Genomic DNA, 12,618 nt, shown 5'->3' on the forward strand with positions numbered 1-12,618 from the left:
CTGCATCCTTTTGGAATTTCAATCTGAACAGTGCTGGAATCCAGGAGATGGTAGCTCTGTGTGTGATTCCCTATATCTTTCCTATTCCCACTTCTTGTAATATTTTGAGCAACTTAAAATTGAACAGACTTAGAGTTTGTGAAGTTGAATGACACAAATTAATGCTTTGAGAAGTGTTTCTGTTGATTGAATATCATATTAAACCTTTTGTCAAAGTTTCTCTGATTTTCTAAAGTTGCCAGTAAAGGCTGTTTGGTTGTTTTCAGCTTCTGAGAATCTCCTGTTGGTATTTCTCCAGTACATAGAACTCAGAGGACACAAACAATTGTAATTCCTTTTAAATGTCTTGTTGAGAGAGTTGTTTAGTGGATGGGGGTCAGGGCTTGTGTGTCCTGCTTGGCCCAGCCCAGGCAGGGCTTTCCCAGCCACATTCCACACTCCATTGCCCAGCTGGAGCCGCTGGTGCCTCTGAGTTGTGCTGCCCCAGCCCCAGGGACGCTCTCCTTGTCTGCCCATTCCCCCACGGTCTCTGGGCAGGGATGGCCTCACTGGGGGCTGCTGACATCCTCAGCAACTTGGAGGCTGCTGCTGAATTTTCCTGCTCCAGAGGCTTGTTCAGCCTTCAGCTCTTGAGTGCAGGAATTCAGTGTCCCAGGGCTCATGAACACTCAGAACACCTTAACAAGCCAAGCCTCTGGGAATAATTTCATTTAATTTTCCAAATCGCTTGTTCAGCCTTCAGCTCTTCAGTTCAGGATTTCAGTGGCCCAGGGCTCATTAGCATTCGGAACAGGTCAACAAGCCAAGCCTCTGGGAATCATTTGATTTTAATTTTCAAATCCTTTGTGGTTAAGTAGATCTCAGTAGTGTATTCAAACTGATTACATGATATTTAAAAAGACAGTGAGAAAACATTTTTTAGGTCCTGTTTAGGATTTTTTCCTGTTTATAAATAGGTATGTGCAATCTCCAATTGACACTGAATCCAGGTACCTCCTCATGCAGTTTGAATAGATATGCAAATCAAGACCCTTCATGGCTGACAATCAATCAGACTCTGTCCCTACCCCCACCCCACCATTTCCCCCATCCAAGCCCTGGCACTCAGAGCAGCCTTGTGCAAATCTCAGCTCCCTCCAGCCCAGGCTGCACCTGCAGCTTTCAGCTCCTTGGCTCCAGCTCCCCCCTGCTTTCCTTGGAGAAGGAGCTGCCCGAGACACAGAGGGATGTTCATTTCTTGTCAGCCAACAAAGCCAAGGGAAGGCACAGCTCCATCAAATGCAAAAGTCATTCTTCTCCCTGGCTCTGCCCTGCACCTGATCCCCACAGCCTGTCCGGTTTCATTCATTCCTCCTTTGCCAGGCACTTTCTGGGACAAGGGAGCTCTGCTCTGGCTATGGAGGGAGGTCCAAGTGCAGCCACTGGCATGGGAACCAAAACTCATCAGGTTTGTGTCCTTTGGGGGTCAGGAACTGGTGAGACTCAGAGGCACAGAAAGGTTTCTCTTCATGGCCAGCATAAAAAATGTGAAATGATAAAATGTAATAAACATCAAAACACTTCCCCCAGCTCCTTCTGACATTGCAGCAACATCTGACATGTCCACCATCCACAAGGGATTTCCATACACTAAGGATTTTAGACAAAGATATAAGAAGAGGTGATATAAAAGAAAAAACTACAACTAAGGAAATATTTTAACTTCTGAAAGATTGGGCAATTCCCTGAAGCTCAAAGCATGATGGCCGTCAAGGGAGATGCATTGAAATGACCAGACAACATCTACAGGAGGCAGTCTTGGAGCAATATGAAAGACATAGGTCCAGCTGCTCTAAATGAAGAGATGTCCTAAGACATGGCCATTTAACCAGGAGGGACGGAAACCCCTAAAGGAAGAGGGTCATGAAATATTAGACTGAATGTTGGTGGCAAAGGGAGAGGGGAAAATCAGTATTTCTTCTTCTGCCATCAGTCAAAGAATCCAGTAGATCCAGAAAATTCCTGTTCCTGGTTAGAAAACTTTGCCATTTCTTAAGAATGCTCAATTGACACAGATAAAAAAGATTTGTTTGTATATTATGAAAAAGAAAAGGCATTAACACCTGTGCCCCTTTCCAGGCAGACATCAGCTGTGTGCCCATGAACAGGCAGTGCCACTTTTGCCCTGAGGTGCCCAGCTGGGATTGGATCTCTCCCAGAGCACCTGAGGGAGAGCAGAGCACCTTGCAAGCTGCAGGTCCCTGACAGCCCCACAGGGCTCCTGTCCCATCAACATCTGCTCTGCTCCAGTCTGAAACAGGGCCCAGCATGGTGCCGGGATCATCAGAGAGCTGAGGTGTGTGCTGGAATTCAATGGCCTCCCCATCCCGCAGCAGCCCTGCATTTCCCTGCTGCAGCCTTGGTCTCCAGCCCAGCCATGGAGGCTCTTTGGGCTCTGGAGTGTTGCTGCAGCCCCCAAGGGCAGCTGAGCTCTGCCTTTGGCACAGTCAGGCCTGGCCAGCGCAGGCCATGCTCAGCAATTGCTTGTGTGTGCCTGGCCTTGCTGTCAGCCCCGGCAGCGGCTGCGTGGCCCCTTTGTGGCCCTGTGCTGGCCCAGCCGTGGTGGCCCAGCCCCTGTGCTGGCCCAGCCATGGTGGCCCAGCCCCTGTGCAGGCCCAGCCCAGGCCAGGAGCATTGCGGCTGGGAACGGCCCCTGTGCCGTGGTGCCCACAGCAGCCTTGGGGCTCTGTGCCTCATGGCCTCCCTGCTGGGCAGCCTCTGCCAGCTCCTGCAGAGCCCGTGGCACCTGTGGGGCTGCACAGACAGCCCTGCCCCGGGCTCTGCCGGCCTCTGGGCCAGCAGAGAGGCAGCCAGGGCTGGCCATGGCCGGGAACAGGCCCTGAGCCCCGCAGGAGGATGGAGCTGGGCCACAGCCAAACTCAGCCCAGGCCAAAGCTGGGCTCAGCAGCCAGGGCTGCCAACACATGGGCACAGAGGCTGGCGCTGATAAATGTCCTGGGCCCCGTCCCTGCTCTGTCCGTGCCACCAAGGGTGCAGAGCAGCCTCCTCTCTGGGCCACTTGCCTGTTTGCAATGCCTTGCACAGGCGCTGGCCCTGCCCCACAAGGCCTGGCCTGAGTCCTGCCCCTGCACGCTCAGCCAGGCTGAGATGGACACTGATGGTTTCTGGGCCAGGCTCTCGGAGCCCAGCCCAGCTCCCTGCAAGCTCTGCCAGCTGCCCTGAGCTCTGGGCAGCACCAAGGGCCTCTCTGAGCCCAGCCCAGCCCAGCCGGCTCTGGCCCCACAGCTCTGCTCAGGCCAGGCTGCTCTGGCCACTGGCCCCACGGCCTCAGCCCCTGCCAAGGCCACAGCAGCAGCTGCAGCTGCCACAGGACTCAGCCCCAGCCATGGGGGAAGGTGCTTGGCCAAGGCCAAAGGAGGCTCCCTGGCTGCCCTGCTGCCCTCGGCCTGAGGTGCTGAGAGCTCTGCAGCCCCTGCTGCCATCCCATCTGCCCAGGGCAGCACAAGAGCCCCGGCCTTGGGGCCCTCAAGAGCTGCTCCTGCTCCAGGCCCAGGGCCCATGCCAAAGCTGGGACAGCAGCCACAAAGCTGTGCCCATTTCTGTTCATTGCTGCTCTCATGGGCATGGATTCTCAGCCATTTGGAGGTTGCTGATGAATTTAAATACTCCAGAGGCCTCTTCATTCTTGAGCTCTTATTTCAGGAATTCAGTGAAAATTACTCATAAACATTTGTTCAAAAAACCCAAACAAGAAAAGCCCATGGGAATAATTTTAAGGTTTCAACTCTTCTGTGGGTAATGAGACACTTTTCAGAAGTGTATTTAAAGTGAATCTGCTATATTGAAAAAAAGCAGAAAGAACCATTTTTTCCTGTTTTCTTTTTGTTTTTATTGATTGATTATCAGCAGTGTCCTATTGATATTGACCCCCAGCACCTCCTAATGCAGTCTGAATAGATAAAAGATCAAGAACATTCATGGCTGTAAATTAATCTGATTTTGTCCCCACTCCTTCCCCACCATTTCCCTCATCCAACCCCTGGCACTCCTATGGATCAGGAATGGTATGGCCAGCAGGACCATCACGCTATAATATTTTCTCCTGAGATGCTGGGAAGCTTTAACTTTTCCATGTTTTGCATTGGAATGTGATTTGGAGAATTGCTTAGCCAGCAGGTGAAATTGTTCCTAGTTGATGACCAATCACAGGTCCAGCTGTTTTGGGACTCTGGTCAGTCACAAGATTTTATTATCATTCCATTCCTTTACTTTTGAGCCTTCTGATGAAATCCTTTATTTTATTCTTTTAGTATGTTTTCAATATATCATTTTCTTTTCATATAATATATATCATAAAATAATAAATCAGCCATCTGAAACATGGTGTCAGGGTTCTCATCTCTTCCCTCGTCCTGCGACCCCTGTGAACACTGCCCACACAGGAGCAGGGCAGGGATTCTTCCCCTGTGCTCGGCACTGGTTGGGCAGCACCTCGAGTGCTGTGTCCAGTTCTGGGCCCCCAATTTAGGAAGGACATGGAGGGGCTGGAGCGTGTCCAGAGAAGGGCAACAAGGCTGGGGAGGGGTCTGGAACACAAGTCCTGTGAGGAGCGGCTGAGAGAGCTGGGGTTGTTTATCCTGGAGAAGAGGAGGCTCAGGGGAGACAAGGCAGTGTCAGGGCACAGGTTGGACTTGATGATCTCCAAGGCCTTTTCCAACCTTGCTGATTCTGGGATTCTCTGGAACCACCCGTGGAAGAGTTGTATGATGAGCCCTGGGCCTCTTCTTCAGCAGCTCCAGCAGCCCAGGTCCCTCAGCTTCTCCTGGCAGCCCCAAAGCCCATCCTGTCAGTCCTGCAGAGCCTCTGCAGCTCCTCCTCACTGCCCAGAACAGGGAGCCCCAGAGGCAGACACAGCAGCCCAGATGTGCCCCCCTGGCCTGGGGTGCCTCTGGCAAGGGAGCAGCAGCAGGCACTGCAGGAGCCTGCAGACAATTCCTGCAGTACTTGTAGGATGATCCTGCTGCCCAAGGGACGTTCCCATGGGGCCAAGGCAGGAACTGCAATGGGGAGTGGGTCCAGAGAGGAAAGGGCAAGCAGGGATGGGCTGTTTGCAGGGCAGGGAACAGGGATGGGCAATGGGAAGAAATCTGGACCAAGGAAGAGTAAAGAAAGCAAAGGTGGCACACAGGAAATGCTGAGGGCAGTTTGGGGGTGGCTGCCAGGCAGCCCTGGCTCTGAGCAACAGCGTCTGCAGTGGCACAGGAAACTCCCAGCTGATGGGAACAAACTTTCTGGCTGAGTGCAGAGGCCAGGACAAAGCTGAGTGGTTTCCCTGGTGTCCCCCAGCCCTGGCTGGCCCCAGGGGCTGATGGCATTTGTGCTCCCTCAGGTTCATGTCCCCACAGCAACAGCATGGGGGTGCTGGCCCTGCTGTGTGCAATGCAAACAGGGGCTGCTGAGGCAGTGCTGCCGTGTCTGTGCCTGCAAGGATGGGGCACCTGTGTGAGCTGGGGGAGAGGCCAAGGCTGCAGAGGGGGGATGTTGTTGGCAGCTGCATGAGGACGCTCTGGGACGCTGCCCTGGGCTGTGCAGCGCACTGGGCATGGATCAGCCCCTGCTCTGCTGCTCCTTCCCGTCTGCCCCAGGGCCCTTGCAGAGCCCCAGCCATGCTGTTTGCCCCCAGCCTGCCCACGGCCAGCCTGGGGCTGCTGACGGGGGTTTCTGTGCTGCTGAGCATTGGCCTGGCCGTGTTCTTGAGAGAGCCTGGGCAAGGAGCCTGGAGCCCCCAGGGCCTGGCCTGAGGCGTCAGCGCTGCCCCAGCAGTGCCCATGGCCTGTCCCTGCTGCAGCCCCGGCACTGCCACCCCCAGGGCTGTGCCCGGCCCCGAGAGCACTCAGGCCCTGCAGCAACACCAGGGCCACCAGGGCAGCGGGGCAGGGCCACGGCAGCAGCACTGGCAACACCAAGTGCTGCTGCTGCTGCTGCTGCTGCTGGGCACAGCTGCTGGGCCAGCACTGATCTGCCCCAGCTCTGCACACAGACATTGCTGCTGCAGCTCCAGAGAAGGCAACAAAAGGGCGTCTCTGCAGAAAACTCTGCTGGGAGATCCTTTAGTTCATTTAAAGCCACTGAGAATGCAGCCCCTCACAGACACAGTCCGTGGCCACAGGGAAGGAGGAGAGAAACAAAAAGAGAAAAGGCACAAACAAGGACATTTCTTTGCGGAAAATATGAAAAACCTGAAACAAAGAAATAGAACCTCTGAAACCAAGAAGAAGTATCAAAGTTTACTTTTATTACAATCTATTTACAGATATTTGCTAGCAGTTTAATGTTTCTGAAACCAGTCATCAGTCTCCTCACTGCAGACTTGAGCTCCTGGTTCCTCAGGCTGTAGATGACAGGGTTCAGGGCTGGAGGCACCACTGAGTACAGAACTGACAGGGCCAGATCCAGGGATGGGGAGAAGATGGAGGGGGGCTTCAGGTGAGCAAACATGACAGTGCTGACAAACAGGGAGACCACAGCCAGGTGAGGGAGGCAGGTGGAAAAGGCTTTGTGCCGTCCCTGCTCAGAGGGGATCCTCAGCACAGCCTTGAAGATCTGTGCATAGGAGAAAACAATGAACACAAAGCAACCGAGTCCTAAAAAGGCACTGACAGCCATGAGCCCAAGTTCCCTGAGGTGGGATTCTGAGCAGGAGAGCTTGAGGATCTGTGGGATTTCACAGAAGAATTGCCCCAGGGCATTGCCATGGCACAGGGGCAGGGAAAATGTATTGGCCGTGTGCATGAGAGCATTGAGAAAGGCACTGGCCCAGGCAGCTGCTGCCATGTGGGCACAAGCTCTGCTGCCCAGGAGGGTCCCGTAGTGCAGGGGTTTGCAGATGGACACGTAGCGGTCGAAGCACATAGTAGTGAGGAGAAAATATTCTGCTCCAATGAAGAAGATCAGGAAAAAAACCTGAGCAGCACATCCTGAGTAGGAGATGTTGCTGGTGTCCCAGAGGGAATTGTGCATGGCTTTGGGGACAGTGGTGCAGATGGAGCCCAGGTCGCTGAGGGCCAGGTTGAGCAGGAAGAAGAACATGGGCGTGTGCAGGTGGTGGCCGCAGGCTACGGCGCTGATGATGAGGCCGTTGCCCAGGAGGGCAGCCAGGGAGATGCCCAGCAAGAGGCAGAAGTGCAGGAGCTGCAGCTGCTGCGTGTCTGCCAATGCCAGCAGCAGGAAGTGCCTGATGGAGCTGCTGTTGGACATTTGCTGCGGCTGCACATGGGCACCTGTTCATGGAGAAAGGACAGTGAAGAGTTAGAGGAGATACCTGTAACCAAAATCAAAGCCTTTTCCCATACACCTACCATGGAACACACATAGATACACTTCTGTTTTTAAGAATTCTGGTGTTTATTTTAAAGCTTCCCCATACCTCTGCTGGTATTCTTGAATATCAGAAACCCTCACCATTTCTACTGCCCTTAGGGAATAGAGAGCATGTTCTGAGAGGCAAAGTGATAAGTGGAGAGCTAGTGGACAATGTCTGTTCTGTTTGCAGCTTGGAGAAAGGACAGCTCAGACTGAGCCTGATGGCTCCAGCAAAGGTGATGCTGCTGCTGTCCATGGGCACATTGGCTGAAAGCACATTAGGGATCTCCTGTGAACCTACTGATCACTAAAAGTAACAGTTTGGGTGTCTTGGGAACTTTTAAAATTTCATAATCAATAATTCATAAGGAAAATTTGCCAGGTCAGATATTACAGGCAATTGTCAAAATTTATAATCATCCTTTAATATTTATCACCACCTCCCTACCATTCCTCAGTAGTAGGAAACTGAATACAAAGTCTTAAGAAATTTCTTATATTTTATCAAAATCCTAGTCTTGTAAATATTCTATGACTGATCAGAACCCCTCAGCATGTCAGAGCTTCATGAACATTGTACCTCCCCTGCACCAGAAATACCCAGAGTTGTACTCACAGGCTCTGCAGGCATTGGGATGTTCCAGCTGCAGGAGATGGCTCCAGGAGCTGCAGCTGCACTGTCCTGCAGCCAGAGGTTCCTGTGCCAAGGGCTGGCAGTGATTGTGCCCCAGGCACTTCTCAGCCCCTGCCCAGCCCTGACTGATTGAAGCTCTCTGTGCCTCTGGGCTGTGCCCAGGCTGGCTGCAGGCAGTGCCCCAGCCCTGCTGGGCTGGCACAAGAGCTGCTCATCCAGAGAAATGTGCTTTTGAAGCTCTTCTTGGTGAGCAGGAGCTGCCTCTGTGCCAGGAGCCCAGCCCAGCTCAGCAGCACAGACACAGCACAAGGACTTTAATCAGCCTCTGGGCCTTTGTGCTCAGGCCCTGAACATCAGTCCCTGAGAGGCAGCTGAAGAAACCTCTCCAGAACTCCAAGGCAGAATCCAACTCCAAACTTTCTTGGACTTTTAATGGGTCCCAGAGAGGGACACGACTGAGCAAGTGTCCCCAGGCCCCAGGCAGAGCAGAGAACTGCAGGCAGTGATGACAGGTGGGGACAAAGAGAAGCCAAGTCTTGGTGCCCTGGGGCCCAGCAGGGTCTGTGCCACCAAGGGCTGGGAGGAGACACCTTGTGCTGAGGCCCTGGGGCCTCCTGGCACAGCCCCAGCCAGGCTGGGCACTGTCAGCCCCTTGTGCTGCCCTCAGCATCCCCCCCTAGCCCACATCCCAGTGGCCTCAAGGATCTGCTGCAAGGAGTCCCTGGGGAGCCTTGCTCAGCAATGGCCCTGGGGGCTCCTTCATGCTCCCTGCAGGGACTGCAGCTTTTTCAAAGGACTTGGGGTTTGGCTTTTGCCTTGGAGTCTCTGAGAGGTCTCTGCAATCCTGGCCTCCAATTATCTGCTGTAATTAGTCCCCGGAGAGGCTTTGTCAGTAACAACACTCAGTGGGGCTCATTAATGCTTCAAGGTACTTCAGTTATTTGAAGGTACTTGGTGTTTCCCTTTTGATAGAGACTCTGTGAGAGGTTTGTGCAATCATGGCCCCAATTAACGGCTTTAACGAGTCCCTTGAGAGCTTTGCACTGACACTCAGTGGGTCTCATTAATGCTTTGAGATACTCAAAATTTTTAAGGTAGTTTGGAATTTCCTTTCCATATTGAGACTCTGAGAGGTTTTTGGTTAATCCTGGCCTCCAATTCTCTCCTCCAAGATGTCCATGAGAAGCCTGTGTTGGGGATGGACCTCAGTGGGACCCATTCATGCTTTGAGACACTTTGGGGTTTTCTTCTGACTTTGACTCCTGGAAAGGTTTGTGCAATCTCCTCTCAGGCCCTGAGGTTCAAGAGCTCAGCTCCAAATGCACCACAGGGCTCATCAGGATGCGGCAAGTCCTGACAAACCATGGCTCTGCCTTGATTTCCCTCTGCTCTTATGCAGTTTATCAGGAATGTATCTGGAGTGATTTTGGTTTGCTAATTTGAGATTTCTCAGCCAATGCACCTATCAGTGCAGTGGGATCAGTGTTAGCTAATTACCATTGCACTCACTGGAATATATTTACTCATTTCCTGCTGTGAGATAGGATTAGGAGAAAGGCAATGCAGGCTCAAAATTTTAAAAGGGTATATAGAAAAGTTTATTACCAGTAAATAAAAGAAAGAGTAATAAGAATCTGAACACTTCTCCTCTCCCTACAACCTTTTCTTTCTTACTGACAATGTAAGGAGACAAAACCTGAAAGTTTCAGTCAGTTTACACCATCTAGAACAGCCTTTCTTCAGTTCACTTAGGGAGAGGAGTCTCTCTTTCATGCTATGGAGACTTCTCCATAAGAAAAACGTTTGCTCGTGGCTCTCAAATCCCACGAAGAGCAGCTGCCCAGAAAATCTGCAATCGTGAAGTCCTTCCCATTTTTTTTCAGTTTTCCCCACAGTTGTGTTTATGGGCCATGTCAACTTATCGGTTATTAGTTCAAAGATGAGCTGTTCAAGAGCAAAGATTCTCTTCATCTATTTCTGAAATCATCTTCATCTTCGAGAACAGAAATCTTCTTTTTCTCTCCCTGAGGGCACAGGATCTCACCACTCTTCTCTCTTTCTCTATTTAAACTTCTCATGGGATCACAGCTACTTCAACATTTGCTTACTTTAGCATGGAGGTTTTTGCTGAACAAGTCATCTACCCATATTTTCAATTACATATTGGGAAAAAGAGAGTCTGACATATTAATTACATCCTTCTCCATAGCTTTACAAGAGGATTTCAGCCCCAAGATCAAGGCATCTCCTCATCCCTCCCATCTGGGGCTCAACTTTCCCTTCACTGACCTCAGTGTCTTCATGTTTCTCCTCTGTGTGCCTGCACTTTGTCCTTTTCTCTCACTGGAGGGAGGATGGAAGCACTGAAAGAGTTCATATCTCACCCGGGGCCTGCAGATGGTTCCGTGCCCCCGGCCGGGCTCGGTGCTTGCGGCCAGAGCTGTTTTACGATGGAGGTTTCTGCAGCGGCTGCGCTGGGGCTGTGTCAGGATGGGCCGCGCTGGGGCAGGGCCAGGATCTCAGCAGCCAGGCCAGAGCACAGCAGCAGCACGGCCGGGGGCCGATGGCTTCTCCTGCCCCTGCCCGGGGCTTGCGGCTGAAGCCCAAGGGTGGCAGAATCTTGGCTGAGCCGGCCCGGCCCGGGGCTGCTCCTGGGGCCCGGCGGATCCTGGCTGGGCCCGGGCTGGCGGCGGGGCAGGGCTCAGCAGGGCCCAGATGTTCCCAACTGCAGCCATGGCCCGGCCCGGCCTCGGCCCCGCGGCCTCCCCTGCCCTGCCCGGCAGCCGATGGGGCCTGGCGGGGTCCCTGGGAAGGGGCCCGGCCCCACGGCAGGAGCCGCCCGGCCCGGCCTGGCTGAGACGGGGCCGGGTCAGCCTTGTTACCTCTGTGCCAGCCAGAAGGGAAAGAGACCCTCACAGGCTTTCCCATCTTTAACATGTGTCTTCACAGAGGGGTGTACAGTTCCCTTAGCGGTTTAACAGATTGTCAATTCTCAAAGTTAATTACTGATTGGTTTTTTAGTCAGACACGGAGGAAACTGCTAGCAGCTTCTCTTAGAACATCACTTCCATGATGCCAAACCCTCACAACAGCACAGAGCACAGAGTTCCTTTGTCCATATGTAGTAGTCATGTGCCCAAGTCCTCAAAAACTCTTCTTGGGAGATGTCTGGGCCCTTTCCAAGGTTTTTTCAACTGAAAGCATTCAACTCAGAGTCTAAGAAAATCACCAGAAGATGTGGCCAGCCTGACCTGTCTGTCCTTGCTACTTTTTTCTGGGAGCAATCTTTGGATATATGGAATTTGGGAGGCCAAATTCTAATTTTGGCCATGGACCCTGGACATGAAGGTTGCTTCTTTTCCGTAGGAAGGAAGGAACAGAGCCCCAGTGTTTGCCAGGCAGAAGAGAGTGACCACCAGAGGACAAGGCCAGGCAGAAGTGGCAGGTTTTTTTCTGAGAGAAACCCTTGCAGATAGGAAAATTTTTTGAGAGAATACCAATTTTGGCAATGGACATTTAAAAAGAGGGACAGTTCTTTTCTATAGCAAGGAAAGCACGGAGCCCCAGTGCTCCAGGAGCTGATGAGAGGCAGCCCTTGACATTGCAACATCAGCCAGACCTGTCAGGTGGCCCCTGGGAGACCAAACCAGCCAGGCCTGTTCCATGTTCCCTCAGTTCCATGGGGCCCCACATTGTCCCAATGGTCCTTTGCTTCCCTGAGGCCCTGAGGTGTCATAATGCCCCCTTGGTGACACCAGGCCCTGAAGGGTCCCAATGGTCTCCATGGTTCCATCAGGCCCCACAGAGCCATAATGGTCTCTGGGTTCCATGAAGCCCCGCGGTGTCACCACGGCCCCTTGGTTCCATGGGCTCCAGTGGTGCCACAATGATCCCCATGGTTCCATGAGGTCCCCACAGTGTCCCAGTGATCTCCATGGGAAGGGAAGGACCCATCCCCAGTGTGGCAGGGGCAGTCACCAGAGGTCAAGGCCAGCCAGGCTTGATGGTACTGGCAGATTGTGCCTGGGAGCAACCCTTGGATATACAGAATTTTGGAGGTGGAATCCCAATTTCAGACATGGACACCTGGAGGATAAGGATGCTTGTTTTCCATTGGAAAGAAAGCACGGAACACTGATACAACAGTGACATTTGGGGATCTATGGGGAGCATTGGGGATCGTTTCTGCACCTCGTGACCCAACAGGAGCTTCTCTAATAAATGTTGCCTGAAGCTCCCACTGTGCCCATGACAGGAACCCATGTGAGTGTCTGGGACATCCCAGCTCTTTGGAAGCCTGGGGACTCCTGGGATGTCACCATGGAATGGCTGTGACTGCCTCTGACCACAGGGCTCTTTACCATCCTAGAAACCCCTCGGAGGTCTCCATGGAGCCCCTGTCTCTGCCTGTGACATTCCAGCTCTGGAACAGCCTGGAGACTCTTGGAAAGATCCCATGGAACCCTTCTGAGGGCCTGTGACAAATCTGATCCTTAGCAGGCAACCATCACCAGCCCCCTGTTGCTATGCTCAGTCCCTTGGCAGCTCCATGGAGACCCCATGCCAGGGGTGGTTGCCATGGCCACCAGGGCTGGCACCAGCTGGGATGCTCGGTTTCCAGG

The sequence above is a fragment of the Agelaius phoeniceus genome, assembly GCF_051311805.1.
Source record: "Agelaius phoeniceus isolate bAgePho1 chromosome W unlocalized genomic scaffold, bAgePho1.hap1 SUPER_W_unloc_2, whole genome shotgun sequence".
Lineage (NCBI taxonomy): Eukaryota > Metazoa > Chordata > Aves > Passeriformes > Icteridae > Agelaius > Agelaius phoeniceus.